General features: G+C 41.8%; 1 protein-coding gene across 1 annotated transcript in view; it reads left to right on the top strand.

Annotated features, from left to right (window-relative positions):
- LOC149474766 (uncharacterized) overlaps positions 1–15,026 on the top strand; it is a 1,567,000-nt gene that overhangs the window by 733,728 nt on the left and 818,246 nt on the right. The window lies entirely within an intron of this gene.

Below are 15,026 nucleotides of genomic sequence, written 5' to 3'. Positions count from 1 at the left end.
TAAAACCATACAGTATTACTTAGTACTGATTTAAAGTAAAAAGTAAAATATTTTATCAGTATGTGTCAATGTTTTGGAAAACATTATTACACAGGTACATGGGAACAGCCATACTTATTCAGATGTATGTGGGTTCTGCTTTCAGCTTTGCAGTACTACACAATGGTTGTGCTTTACTGCTTCTTCTCATAATGCCCATTTATTAATCAGCCAACTCTTTGAAATAGTTCACTTGAAGCTGATATCTTACCTTAGTTGTTGTTAATAGAGAGTAATTGCATCAAGTTACTGAGAACCCTCTTTGGTGGCAATCTACAATTTTTTATATCTGATACAGTAACAGAAATATGGAAAATCAAACCTTTAGAAATGTGAAAGTCAAATCATTACGAATAAGAAATTAATATATATTCTCATTACAAATACCCAAAAAGACACTATCTAGTTCAGGCAATAGAAAAAAAAAATAAAGAAATGGGAAACCTCCATATAACACAATCCTATACTCACAGTTGATCCAGAGGAAGGCAAAAAAAAGAAAACTCAAGCATGGTTCATTTTGCTCAAGCTGAGGGGGAAATGAATTCTGTCCCCCAAGAGGCAATTGGATATTCCCCAGATCAACAATCTCTGGTGTTATTATCTATACATTATAAAATCCAGAGGGTTTTTTTACATTTAGGAAAACAATTTACTGAGCTGACCTAAACTAGTTCTTGAGGGAGCCTATTCCTCATAATCACAGCTCTTATTGTGGTGAAACCTATCCACATGTGGTAGTTAAATCTCCCCCCCCCCCCAAACATAAAACGTTTCCCCTTGTCCTTTGTAATGACCTAAATGTGAATAACTCAACACCAAGTTCACTACATGGACAACGTATATATTTTTACATGGTGATCATATACCCCCTCAGTGGCCTCTTCATAAGAGAGAATAAATTCAGGTTTTCTCTATTGTCCACCTAACTACTTGGCCACTGGACCCTATTTCTTCACAACTTACAGTCTAGCTTTCACCCACAACACTCCACAGAAACTGCTCTTCTAAAATGCACTAACAAATTAACTGCTGAAACCAATGGCCACTAGTATCTCTGGGACTGCAGCATTGAGATCTATCTTGGCAGGATTTTTTGCCTGGACTTCACTGTAAATAACAAAATGGTCAATATGAAATGCATATAAAAGTAAACTAAACAGAGATAAAGCTAAATCAAACTTTTTTTTAGGTGCTCCCAAATTGCCCTTTTCTGTTGCTAATGTCGTTAGTATTATATATTTAATATTGTTACTGATTATGTAAATTGACTGATAGATGCCCCGTCACAGTTCTAAAACATGCACCAAAAGAGATTTTCACATACACTGATCAGTCATACCTTTGTGAATACAGACAGGTTAAGTGAATAGCATTGATTATCTTGTTATAATAGCATCTGGAAGTCAGTGGGATATATTGGGCAATAAGTAAACATTTTGTCTCTGAAATTGATGTGTTGAAAGCAGAAAAAATGGGTATTGGAATTTGCGGTGTGTGGTGCTGCATAGCTGCAGATCGGTCAGGGTGTCCATGCTGACCTGTGTCCACAGCTAAAAGCACCTACAATGTGTTTGTGGGAATCAGAAATCATCCACAGAGCACTGAAAGAAGGCAGCCTAATTTGACGAATCATGTTTTATTTTGCATAATATGGATGGCCAGGTGCATCACTTACCTGGGGAAGAGATGGCACCAGGATGCAGTATGGGAAGAAGGCAAGCCAGTGGAGGCAGTATGATGCTTTGGGCAATGTTCTGCTTGGAATCCTTTGGATCTTGCCATTCATGTGGATGTTACCCGACTTGTGCCACCTACCTAAACATTGCTGCTGACCAAGTAAACACCTTCATTGTAAAGGTATTCCCTGATGAAAGTGGCCTCTTTCAGCAGGATATGCACCCTGCCACACTGCAAAAATGGTTCAAGAATGGTTTTAGGAACACAACAGGTGTTTAGGGTGTTGACTCCAGACAAACTCTCCTGATCTCAATCCAATCGATCATCTGTGAGATGTGCTGGAAACAAGTCACCTTGCAATTTACAGGAATTAAAGGACCTAACAGCTTGGTACCAGATACCACAACATACCTTCAGTGGTCTAATGGAGTCCATGCTTCGATGGGTCAGGGCTGTTTTGACAGCAAAAGGGAGGACCTACTCATTATTTTGGTGATCGTAAAGTTATGGCTAATCAGTGTATATCTCTGTGGCTTAAACACAGTGCCAGAACTCCTTAAAGGGTAACTTCATGGAAGAAAATGGCAAAAAAGTTAGCATATAAAATTGCTACACAATCCGTATTATGACTTAAAGTGGAGTTCCACCCAAAAGTGGAAGCTCCACTTTTCTGCCTCCTCCCCCCTCCGTCGCCACATTTGGCACCTTTTGGGGGGGAGGGAGAGCGAGTACTTTTTAACAGGTACCTGCTCCCACTTCTAGCTAATTTTGCTGCGGCTGAGCTGGAAGTTCACCCCCTCACAGCCCTCTGGGCACTCCACAGGTCCCAGAGCACTGCAGCCCATTCACAAAGTGCAACACACTTCACACATTCACAGTAGGAAACTGGCTGTGAAGCTGCAAGGCTTCACTGCTGGTTTTTCTTAGTCAAGATGGCTGCACCAGCACCCAACAGTCAATTGAAGAATAGGCTCAGGGTGAGGACACCGATGGATCCCTGGACAGGTAAGTGCCCTAATATTAAAAGCCAGAAGCTACAGTATGTGCACTGCTGTACTTATCTGCTGTCTTTTAATTTTTTTTTTGGTGGGGGGGGGGACTTTAAAGTTCTTAAAGGTTACCTTTCCTTTTCAAATTCAACGGAATATGAATAATACAAACTGGAGGTTTTCTGTATACTGTTAGTGTATAGAACACCTCCAAAATGTAACTTCCTGCTTATGTGATTGACCCACTGATTTTCCCAGAAGCCTGCACTACATCAAAATTATAAAAAAAAAAAGATAGGTGGAGAGCTTTGTCATAAAAATAATGTGAAAAAAGAAACACAAACAACACACCATCCCCAGAAGGAGCAAATAAGTACAAAGTAATGTACTCCTTGGATTCGGAATGGGAAGGTCTGTACTTAACATTTTTGTTGCAGAGGATGCCTAAAATCTGACTTGTGCAAAGTAATGTACTCCATGGATAACCTTAACACCCCTCAGAAGAAAAAAAAGAAAGTGGGGGAGAAGAAAAGCAATGGAGAAATGGGGATTTTCTAGGTGCAATCAAAACAACAAACCGAAAAATACTAGTATAAAATTACTTTTTATTTTATACAAATTTTAAAAGAAGAAAAATCATTAACGCCAAGCAGCTGAAACTGATTAACAACCCCCTCTGCTACTTAACTGACCAGATCAATATCCCAGGAGTTTAATCGACTTGATGCTGTACTCTGCTAACAAAGTGTTCCTTTAATTTTTTTGAGCAGTGTATGTGTATAAACTTTTGCCACATTTTGTTATGTTACAGCCTTATTCCAAAATGGATTAAATTAATTTTTTTCCGCAACATTCTGCAAACAATACTTCATAATGACAATGTGAAAGAAGTTTGTTTTGAAATCTTTGCAATTTATTAAAAATAAAAAATGAAAAAAACCCACATGTACTGTACATAAGTATTCACAGCCTTTAATACGTTGTTGAAGCCCCTTTAGCACCAATTACACCCTCAAGTGATTTTGAGTATAATGCTACAAGCTTAGCACACCTATTTTTGGGCAATTTCTCCCATTCTTCTTTGCACTACCTTTCAAGCTCCATCAGGTTGGATGGGGAGTGTCGGTGCACAGCCATTTTCAGATCTCTCCAGAGATGTTCAATCGTCTTCATGTCTGGGCCACTCCAGGACATTCACAGAGTTGGCCCGTAGCCACGCATTTGTTATGTGGGCTGTGTGCTTAGGGTTGTAGTCGTGTTGAAAGATGAACCGTCGCCCCAGTCTAAGGTCCAGAGCGCTCTGGAACAGGTTTTCATCAATAATGTCTCTGTACATTGCTGCATTCATCTTTCCTTCTATCCTGACTAGTCTTCCAGTTGCTGCCGCTGAAAAACATCCTTACAGCATGATGCTGCCACCACCATGCTTCACTGTAGGGATGGTATTGGCCAGGCGGAGAGCGGTGCCTGGTCTCCTCCAGACATAACGCTTGGCATTCAGGCCAAAGAGTTCAATATATGTTTCATCAGACCAGAGAGTTTTGTTTCTCATGGTCTGAGAGTCCCTCAGGTGCCTTTTGGCAAATTCCAGGTGGGCTGCCATTTGCCTTTTACTTCTGTCTGGCCACTCTACCATACAGGCCTGATTGGTGGAGTGCTGCAGAGATGGTTGTTTTTCTGGAAGGTTCTCCTCTCTCCACAGAGAAATGCTGGAGCTCTTTCAGAGTGACCATCAGGTGCTTGGTTACCTTATTGGCTAAGACCTTCTCCCTCGATCGCTCATTTTGGCCGGGCAGCCCGCTCTGGTTTCCTCCAGACATGGGGCTGTTATTTGCCTTTTACTGAGGAGTGACTTCCGTCTGGCCACTCTACCATACAGGCCTGATTGGTGGAGTGCTGCTGCAGAGATGGTTATTCTTCTGGAAGGTTCTCCTCTCTCCACAGAGAAACGCTGGAGCTCTTTCAGAGTGACCATTGGGTGCTTGGTTACCTCCCTGGCTAAGGCCCTTCTCCCTTGATCACTCATTTTGGCTGGGGTGCCCACTCTAGGAAGATTCCTGGTGGTTCCAAACTTCTTCCATTTATGGATGATGGAAGCCACTGTGCTCATTGGGACCTACAATGCTGCAGAAATGTTTCTGTACCCTTCCCCAGATCTGTGCCTTGATAGAATCCTGTCTCGGAGGTCTACGGACAATTCCTTGGACTTCATGGCTTGGTGTCAGGGACCATCGTGATGCATGGGTCTGCTCCTGGATGTTCCCCTTTAGATTTGATCTCCTGTTATTGACCCAGCGTGTGACCCGACCATTCTTTGCCTACGCAAATGCTACTGTGGACACAATGCTAGCATAGGGGAAAAGACACAATGGGGAGAGCTACAAGGTTCAGGTCTGGCTACTGACCCAACAATACAACAAACGAGATCCCTGTGCTCAAATCCATACAGCTAGTGCATGCATTTATCCATCAGGTGCTAAAGGGGTGTAACCACATATTAACACTAGAAATTCTGAAGGACCCTCTGCACACTGGTATATACCCTTTCAAGCAAACTATGCAATAAATAGGGATATTTAGTTCACACATATTGCAATACATGCTTAAGCTGGCCAACTGCGTCAAAGTAATCCCTCTATGGCTAGTCCTACTCTGCCTTGCCTACGCAAATGCTACTGTGGACACAGTAGCATTTGCATAGGCAAAGAATGGTCGGGTCACACGCTGGGTCAATAACAGGAGATCAAATCTAAAGGGGAACATCCAGGAGCAGAGTCAGGCAAGCCAAAGGGTCAGGACAGGAGAAGGCAGCTAGGTCAGACAATCCGGATCAAAGTACTCACAACACAGGTAACAGGATATGCAGAAAGACCATTCTGCAACAAGTGTCTGTGCAGGGCTGGTTTAAGTAGCCCGCCCTGCACCTGACAGGCGCAGCCTAGGTCCTAGTGCCTGCCCAGCACTGTCATAGACGACGGGTGCGCCTGGGTCCTAGTGCCCTGCTGCCTGCATGTCTTGACAGACACCTACGCGTGTGCAGACCCATGCGTCGTGATGGTCCCTGACACTTGGTTTGTGCTTTGACATGCACTAACTGTGGAGCCTTATATAGACAGCTTTATGCCTTTCCTAATCATGTCCAATCAACTGAATTTCCCACAGGTGGACTCCAATCAAGTTGTGGAAACATTTCAAGGATGATCAGTGGGAACAGGATGCACCAGAGCTCAATTTTGAGTGTCACGGCAAAGGCTGTGAATACTTATGTACATGTGGTTTTTACTAAATTGTAAAGATTTCAAAACAAACTTCTTTCACATTGTCATTATGGGGTATTGTTTGTAGAATGTTGAGGAAAAAAATGAATTTATTCCATTTTGGAATAAAGCTGTAACATAACAAACTGTGGCAAACGTTATGCGCTATGAATAATTTCTGGATGCACTGTATATAAAGTGTAGAACATCAGTTCTATAAAAGGTGCCCCCTTAAAAAATAACATTGACCCCAAAACATTATATTATATCTGTTTATTAGAGATCTGTGAAGTTTGTATAATTTCAGTCTTCTTATTCATGCTCCAATTTTCATATGGGTGTTTTACAGAGTTTTAAGCACCAAACCATTTTTATCAGATACACAGTAATATACAGTATTTGAATTTGAGATCTCCAACCTTCTTTCTCAAAGGATAGTCATTTGTTTGTTGAATTGTACAGGAAGCAAATCCAGTTACACAAAAGTACAGAGTTTTACTAAATCAATTTCTTTGATTTCTTAAACCCATCGCACGCTGTGTAATAACATGTATGCAGCAAGAGCAGGATTTAAAGGCTGCCTAATGTTCGAATATATAAGCTGTAGGTTGCCCCATTTGAAGTTGAGTATTACTAGAATTGCCAATTTGCAGTTGGTATGTGTGAAAGGAAAATGTCACCAATGTCTCACTGGAGGGCACAATAAGCAGAATGAATCCCCTACTGAACCCTTTTTTTCTAGTTATGTTTTGAAATTCAATTTTCTCACTAGTTGAAAGATTAATTAAGGCTGTTTCCAGTCTGGGTTTTTTTTTTTTTTGAAGAAGGAAAAAATGGGGTGCCATTTTTCAGCATTAGTTTATACTGTATCTTCCTACTTAAAATGTTTCAAAGGAAATGCTTACTTAAAGGGAATGTATTGTGTAGTGTATTGTGTTCTTTTCTTTATTATGGTCAAGATCCACAAATACATTTTTAAAAAATATTTATTGACCTTTGAAGGACAGCAAGGGAATTTACCCTTTCCCAAAAACAACACCCCACCCCACCCCAGCAATAAAAACCCAACAATAAAAAAAAAAGTTTAAACAACCTTAATAATTGACTGTAGAGTGTGAGGGTCCTTCTTCACATGCCCATGTATCTGCCTGGTGACATGGATACTTCCCATTAGGTCCATCAGTGAGGTTCTCACTCCAGAAGTAGTATGGTGATGGCATGATGAGGTGCAACAGCAAGACTAGTCAGGATTGGTCTCAGACTTCAGTGCTGGATCACTGCTCTTTGCTCTTAGAAAAGGTGCCACAAAGTGTCACATCAAGACAGATTTAGCTAAAAGATGCTTTGTATGTTTTTTTAATTTAAGTTGGTGGGAATGAGGGGGTATAAGTAATCAAGGTAGGGTAAGGCAAAGTATTTCCTGTAGATGGTCTTTGATTGCATATAAATATTGAATATTAATGTATTCAGTAGCCAGGTTATAGGTTTAGACTCTATTACATAGTTCGTCTGGCTGAAAAAAGACAAGCGTCCATCCAGTTCAAGCAAAAAAAAAAAAGTTAGAATGCTATACCCACAGTTGATCCAGAGGTAGGCAAAAAAAGCAGAGCATGATCCAATTTGCTCCTGCAGGGAAAAAAATTCCTTCCTGATCCCCCGAGAGGCAATCGGATAATCCCCGGATCAACTTTACCTATAAATCTTAGTATTCAGTTCAGGGGCGGACTGACAACTCATGGGGCCCCCGGGCAATAGGGGATTATGGGGCCCCTGTGTCCTTGCCCAAACTCAAAAAAGCCTACAAAAAAGGTACCAGGGGCATCTCATGGGGCCCCCTACTGACCCCGGGCCCTCGGGCAGTGCCCAAGTTTCCAAATGGTCAGTCCGCCCCTGATCCAGTTATATTCTGTGTATCTAAGAACGAATCCAGACCTTTTTTAAAGCAATTAGCTGGCAAGAACCAACTCTTGAGGGAGTCTATTCCACATTTTCACAGCTCTTACTGTAAAGAAACCTTTTAGTATTTGGAGATTAAATCTCTTTTCCTCCAGACATAAAGGGTGCCCCCTTGTCCTCTGTGATGACCTCAGGGTGAATAACTCTACACCGAGATCACTATATGAACCACTGATGTATTTATACATGTTGATCATATCCCTCCTTAATCTCCTCTTGCCGTATGTTTGCCCTTCTCTGCACTTTCTCTAGTTCTTCAATATTTTTTTTGTGAATTGGTGTCGAAAACTGACCTGCATATTCCAGATGAGGTCTTACTAATGATTTGTACAGGGGTAATATGATATCTCTCTCTCTTTGTAGTCTATACCTCTTTTAATACAAGAAAGGATTTTGCTCGCTTTAGAAACCGCAGCTTGGCATTGCATATATATATATAGTTTGAAGAGTCCCTGTCCACCAACCCATGCACTGGATATGAGTTTGTAACTGGATATGAGTTTGTAACATGCAATTGTATTCATGGTAGAATAATTGTGGCTACCAATAGTCTCAAAATTTGATCTGCTGATGTGCTGCAAACATTTCTCTGTTTCAAGCATTTCTCAGAATCTCGATGTTCCAATGTGTACCCATGCCTCTGCAACCCTTCCCTGGCACTGAGATTATGCTTGGCAATGGCTAGGGAAGCTTGTGTCAGTGGAAAAGTAGCCACACTGACACACATTGGGCAAGCATCGTCCATCATTAGTAAATTGGTCCAGGGCAATAATTTGCAGATGGCACTGGCGCAATACATATATACAGGAAGTGGCTTAGAAAGGCTAGAGGAAATCAGCAAATAAATAGTAATTTATGGTAAAAAAAAATATAGTACTTGTTTTTGATTTGCAATGCTTTAGTAAACTTTGCTTCAGACAAGCCAAACAAAATACATATTTCAGTTCTTCTTTGACTCTACTATTATGTTTTATCCCTATCAGCAATTTTTAAAATGGCTTTAATTAATACTTTAGTCCATATTAAGGAATAAAAATACTCATTTGAAAGAGTTGAAAACAAATTATTTAACAGAACTGTTGCTTCCAAATATACAACAGTGCTACCCTGCAGCTTACAGTACATTTTTTTTTAATTTGTTTGGCTGGGGAAGACGAAGTAAAGTAGGTCAATACCTGTTGATGGACACTGCATTTTATTGGTCCATTTTATAGAAGACTTTAATTCTGCCCCAAAGAATACACAGGTACATCCTTTACAGTGTGGATGTTTTTGTGTTGTAAACATACATAAATTGTTCACGATAACTTGCTGATAAACACTAGGGCTGATATGCATTAAAGGTATTGAAAAATGTTCAGTTTTCTCCACGATAAGCTATGTTTCTGCATCAACTGGTATTCTGAGTAGTAATTTCACATTTGTGTGAAATACCATACATATGGCGTATAGCGTAATCCCCAATGTTTTACACTCTATATTGCCTACTGGCTCATTTAATTGAGTTGAATTGACCAGTATTTGCTCAAGAGAGGAATGTAATGTGTGCTGTTATAAATCCAAATTATTTTGTCTCCTTGGAGAGGCTATTTTCACATTCTTTTCACTCCATTCTTATATTCCGAATGCCACTGGTGAAGTAGTGTTGAGATAAATGTACAGAATATACAACGGCCTTTATATATTCTTCATTTATGTGATGAAAAATGTAAAGAATGGATGGTAGGCATAATTTATTGATGTACAATTATATTTCATATTCTGAGCTAGACGAAGATCTCATACTATTATTTCACAGTTGGTTGTTACGTAAACTGTAATAGGCTTAGAATATCCAAGACCTTTTTAGTTACTTTTAAATACATTTATGATTGTGGTGCTTTCTTTATATTTCTGAAATATTAAAAAGTTTAATATTACCATACTAATATTTCAGTATTGATTAAAATTTGAATAATACCCTAGGCACAAATGAATGATGAGCAGATCAATCAATCCCAAGCGAAGATCCAACTGATCCCTGTAGCTGCAGAACAGTTTATCTGCAGGCCAGAGTACTGGGTGTCATTCTGGACTCCAACCTATCCTTCCAGCCCCAAGTCCAATCTTTAACAAACTCGTGCAGACTCCACCTCCGCAACATCGCCAAAATCCGCACGTTCCTAACCCCAGAAACCACTAAACAGCTCATCCACTCCCTCATCATATCACGACTCGACTACTGCAACTCCCTCCTCACTGGCCTGCCTCGCCGCTGGCTATCCCCTCTTCAGTCCATCCTGAACACGGCTGCCAGACTCATTCACCTTTCCAACCGCTCTGTCTCCGCCACCCCCCTCTGCCAATCCCTCCACTGGCTTCCGATTGCGCAACGGATCAAATTCAAAATCCTAACGCTGACGTACAAAGCTGTCCACCATACTGCCCCGTACTACATCTCTGACCTAATATCCAAGTACCGCCCAGCACGCACACTCCGCTCCTCACAAGACCTCCTTCTCTCTAGTTCCCTGGTCTCCTCCTCCCATGCCCGCCTCCAGGACTTCTCCAGGGTGTCACCCATCCTCTGGAACTCCCTGCCCCAACCCATCAGATTATCACCTACTCTCCTCTCCTTTAGGCGCACCCTGAAAACCCATCTCTTCAGGGAAGCCTACCCCACCCCCTGCTAACTTGCCGACCTCCTCCACTCTTCCTACCACTCCATCCCCCACAGCTATCTCCTCCTGTGCCACCACCCCCTCCCTCCTAGATTGTAAGCTCGAAAGAGCAGGGCCCTTGATCCCCTCATGTTTTGCATTGTATTGGTATTGTTCTGTCACATGTTCTGTCTCCCTTTGTAATGTACAGCGCTGAGCGAACTATTGGCGCTTTATAAATACTGTATAATAATAATAATAATAATCTTCAAACTTCCCTACAAAAGTATTAAAGACTTTTCTTCTCCTCTGATTTCGTGTGGACCTGCTACACGCATAACATCTGCCACATGCATAGAATCCTTTGATATCAAACAGGGTCATGGTGTTCTTCTTAGGAGGGTCAATTACCTTTTTCACTATCCTGTTTCTAAGGGTGGGGGCTTTCCGATAAATAAAATTAGGTCTATCAAGTAAAATTGTAATGAGATGTTCATCTCTCCTAAGAAATTGACAATGTTTAATGAAAATGTGTTCTACCACTTTATATTTTTTATTATAATCTAGAAGGACTAGTAATATAAACTTGTCATTGGGGGAGTGGTTTTCTTCTATAAGATTCTCTCTGCTGGATTCACCTATTGTTCCAATATGTGCATTAATAGCATCATCATTATAGCCTTTATCTACAAACATTCTTCCTATATGTTTAGCCTGTAGTTGGTAATCTATCTGCTGAAAACAATTCCTCTTGATCCTAAGCAACTGGCCTTTGGGGATATTCAATAATCATGTGCTATGATGACAACTATCTGTCGTGATATAACTATTCCTGTCAGTTGGTTTGAAATATGTATGGGTATGTATACCTTCTGGGGTCTTAAATATTTCTAAATCCAAGAAGTGAATCGTCTCTGTATTAACTTCCCAAGTAAGGACTATGTTTTTAGTAATATTATTTAGTCAAGAAATGAAATCTCTCACAATAACGCCATATCTATGATACAGCCTAAAATGTTTAGATTTCTGCTTGGATCATAACTACTTTTGGTACAAGGATAGATATTATAAACACACCAGAGGAGTTACGACAGACACTAAATTTGCTCCTAGCATTGCTTATCTCTTCATGGCCAAATGGGAAGAGGAGAGAATATATAAACATCAACCAGAGGAATTAGTTCAATATTATAGATTCATTGATGATATTATAATCATGTTGAAGGGTAATATACAACATCTTAAAGATTTCAAATCAGGACTAAATATTAACACTAAAAACTAAGATAATGAGTCCCAAGAACTGAATGGAAAGTCTTTCAAATTTGCATTTTTCAGGTTTTGCATAAAGGCGGTGTTCTCTTAACTTACTTAACACTCTTTTTACATGGACCCGATGGATATCTAGTGAAGCAGAAAAAATTAGAATATCATCTAAGTAGACAATAATGAACTTGTCCAGGAAGTCCTGAAAGATGTCATTCACCAAGTGCTGAAAAGTAGCTGGCTTGTTACAAAGACCAAAGGGCATCACAAGGTATTCTAAGTGCCCAAAGCGAGTCCGGAAGGCCATTTTCCACTCGTCACCTTCCCTGATTCTAATTAAATTGTATGCTCCCCTCAGGTCCAGCTTGGAGAATACTCGTGCATCTCACAGTCTTTGGAATAGTTCTAGAATGAGTGGCAAGGGATACCGGTTTTTAATGGTTATTTTATTAAGATCTCAGTAGCCACACACGGTTGAATTGTCTTGTCCTTTTTTTCAACTAAGAAAATACCAGCCCCAGTTGGTGATGTAGAGGGCCTGATAAACCCCTTGTCAAGATTTCCCTCAATGTATTTATACAGCTCCTCCAATTCTAGTTCAGAAAGTGCATAAATTAGTCCAAAGGGAATTTCAGCTCCCGGTAACAGTTCAATAGGACAGTCGTATGGTCTATTAGGAGGAAGAGAGTCGGCGTTCTTTTTATTAAAGACATCAAGGTACTCATGGTAAACTGCGGGCACCAGTTTAGTGGTTTCAGAGTCTATATTAATATTGAGGAGTGGTTCTCCTGGCTTAGGTGCTGGGCGAAGATAGAACTTCTTGCAGTAACTTGATTGGAAAGTCACTTCCCCAGTGGACCAGTCGATGCAGGGATTATGAGCCTTCAACCATCGCTGACCCAAGATAATTGGAAACAAAGGAGAAGTGATAACATCTAGATGTAAGAACTCACAGTGCCCTGAGGTTGTAGAACATAGGATAGGTGCAGTCTAGAGTGACAGGCTCAGATTTAATGTTTGAACCATCTGCCAGATGGACTGAGAAACTACTCTTCTTGGCACAGAGAGGTAGCTCATGCTGGGCAGCAAACTAGGAGTCCACGAAACCGCTAGAGGCCCCAGAATCCACAATAGCAGAAACAGAAAGAGTCTTTTCTGGTAGCTGAAGGGAAACAGGCAGGATAGTATGAGCTCGACCAGAGTACAAAGCGGCCACTGTGCGGATTGGGGGAGAAGATCCCCTAATTTGACTTTTGGGGCAAGTTCGCAAAAAGTGCCATGCATCCTCACAGTAGAGGCAGAAGCTACCACGGTAACACCGTAATCATTCTTGTTCAGGTAGTGGAGGCCTTGGAGAATTGGGTCGAGGCGATTTATTGATGCTTGCAGTGTCCCTTGACATGGATGAAAGCGAGGCAGTACATGGAACCCAGGAATTACCTGGGGCATGGCAGAGGCTCTTCCTTCTTTCAGACTGTCTTTCATGTAGACAACGGTCAATCTGGATGCTGAGATAAATCAGATTGTCTAAAGAGGTAGGCGTTCCCACCCTGGCAAGTTAATCTTTAATAGGTTTGGACAGACCATGACGAAATTGGAAGCGCAAGGCTGAGTTAGTCCATTGAGCATCTGCACTCCATAGACAAAAGTCAGAAACATAGTCCTCCACTGGTCTTTGGCCTTGTTGCAAGTTGCTCAGCATGGTCTCAGTAGTTTGGTGACGGAAAGGATCAGCGTATATCTGGGACATGACCAAAAAAAAGGAGCTCACGGAAGTCAAAGCAGGGTCATGTTGTTCCCGAAGGTGATGTGCCCAGGCCTGAGGTTCCTCCGGGAGCAGGAAGATGAGGAATCCCACCTTCACCTCTTCAGATGAGAGAGTTAGAGGCAGAATAGAGAAGTACAACTCACAGGAGTTCTGAAAGGTCCTGAATTTCTTACGGTCCCCAGAAAAACATTCAGGTAGGGGGACCCTGGGCTCAGGAGGAGGAGAGAGTTCATTGAAGGTACAAGTCATAGTCTGTGCAGATGAATCTTTGCCCCTCTGAGAATCAGAGGCAGAAGAAGTGCTTGACATGAACTGAAGCTGGCCATATAATTGAGCAAAGTCCTTATGCAGCCCCTGCACAGCATGGGATAGTGCAGTGACTGGCAGAGGATAGTGAGCAGAGAGGTCTTCCTTTCAGACTCCATCACTGGCTGACTGATACTGTCACGTACCTGATAGAAGTCTGAATTGACGAGGTCAGCCTCTCTTGTATCTCCAACCCAGGCCCCACTGAAGGTGGAACAGATGGTGCCAAGGGACAGGAGAAACAGGAGTGCCTACAGATATTGATTTTAGAACTTGCGGCTGGAGGTGTAACCTCGGTAAATCAAGCAGGGCATAAGTCAGGAACAGAGGAGTAGCTGGATTGGCCAGCTGAGGTTAAGGAAGCACTCCACTGGAACTGCAAGATCTGGGTACCTGGCTTGCCTGAACTTCTGATAAGCGTGAGGCTGGAACACACCGTGACAACTGGAGCTGATGTAATAGCCAGGAAAAGCACTCGGCAGGACTGTAGAGCCAAACATGAGCCGGAAGCATAGTCAGAGTAAAAGCCAGGGTCAGCAACGAGCAGGCGACGAGGTACCGGAACATCAGACAGGAACGAGGTCAGGAGGAAGCCAGGATCAGAAACCAATGAGCAGAAGTATAAACAGAATCCAAGAGCAGGTCAATAGCAAGACGGGTCAGTAACGGATACACACAGGATACAGGAGGACACAAGGAATTAGCTGAAGACCAGTCAGCACTGGCAGAGAGTAAGAGCCTTCTTTAGATAGTCCATCTGGTGCCAAAAACTGTGTGCATGCTCCCGCGTGTGTGCACCCGTGTGCGCTCATTCTTTGGAGCATGAACGAGCCTATGCTCATTTTTTATTAGCAATGCGCCCATGCTTATTTCTATGCGCTATGTTGCGCTCATGCGCATTTCTATGCGTCAGTCACCGTACAGGAATTCCCTTACAACAACAGTATAGAGACAAAATGTGTTTGTGGTCAAATAGCAATTGGTGTGATGCAGACATAGGTCTTGGTATCGTATAGTGACAAAGGAGTGATGCAGGTCAGGTAATAGTCAGGAAAGCAGAAGTTATAAAACATTGTGTATGGTAATGGAGGTGTGATACAGACATTGGCCAGGGTACCATCAGTGA

The sequence above is a fragment of the Staurois parvus genome, unplaced genomic scaffold, assembly GCF_062004578.1.
Source record: "Staurois parvus isolate SC_StPar_1 unplaced genomic scaffold, SC_StPar_1.0 ptg000001l, whole genome shotgun sequence".
NCBI classification, from domain to species: Eukaryota; Metazoa; Chordata; class Amphibia; order Anura; family Ranidae; genus Staurois; species Staurois parvus.
This window is presented reverse-complemented; position numbering and strand designations above follow the sequence as displayed.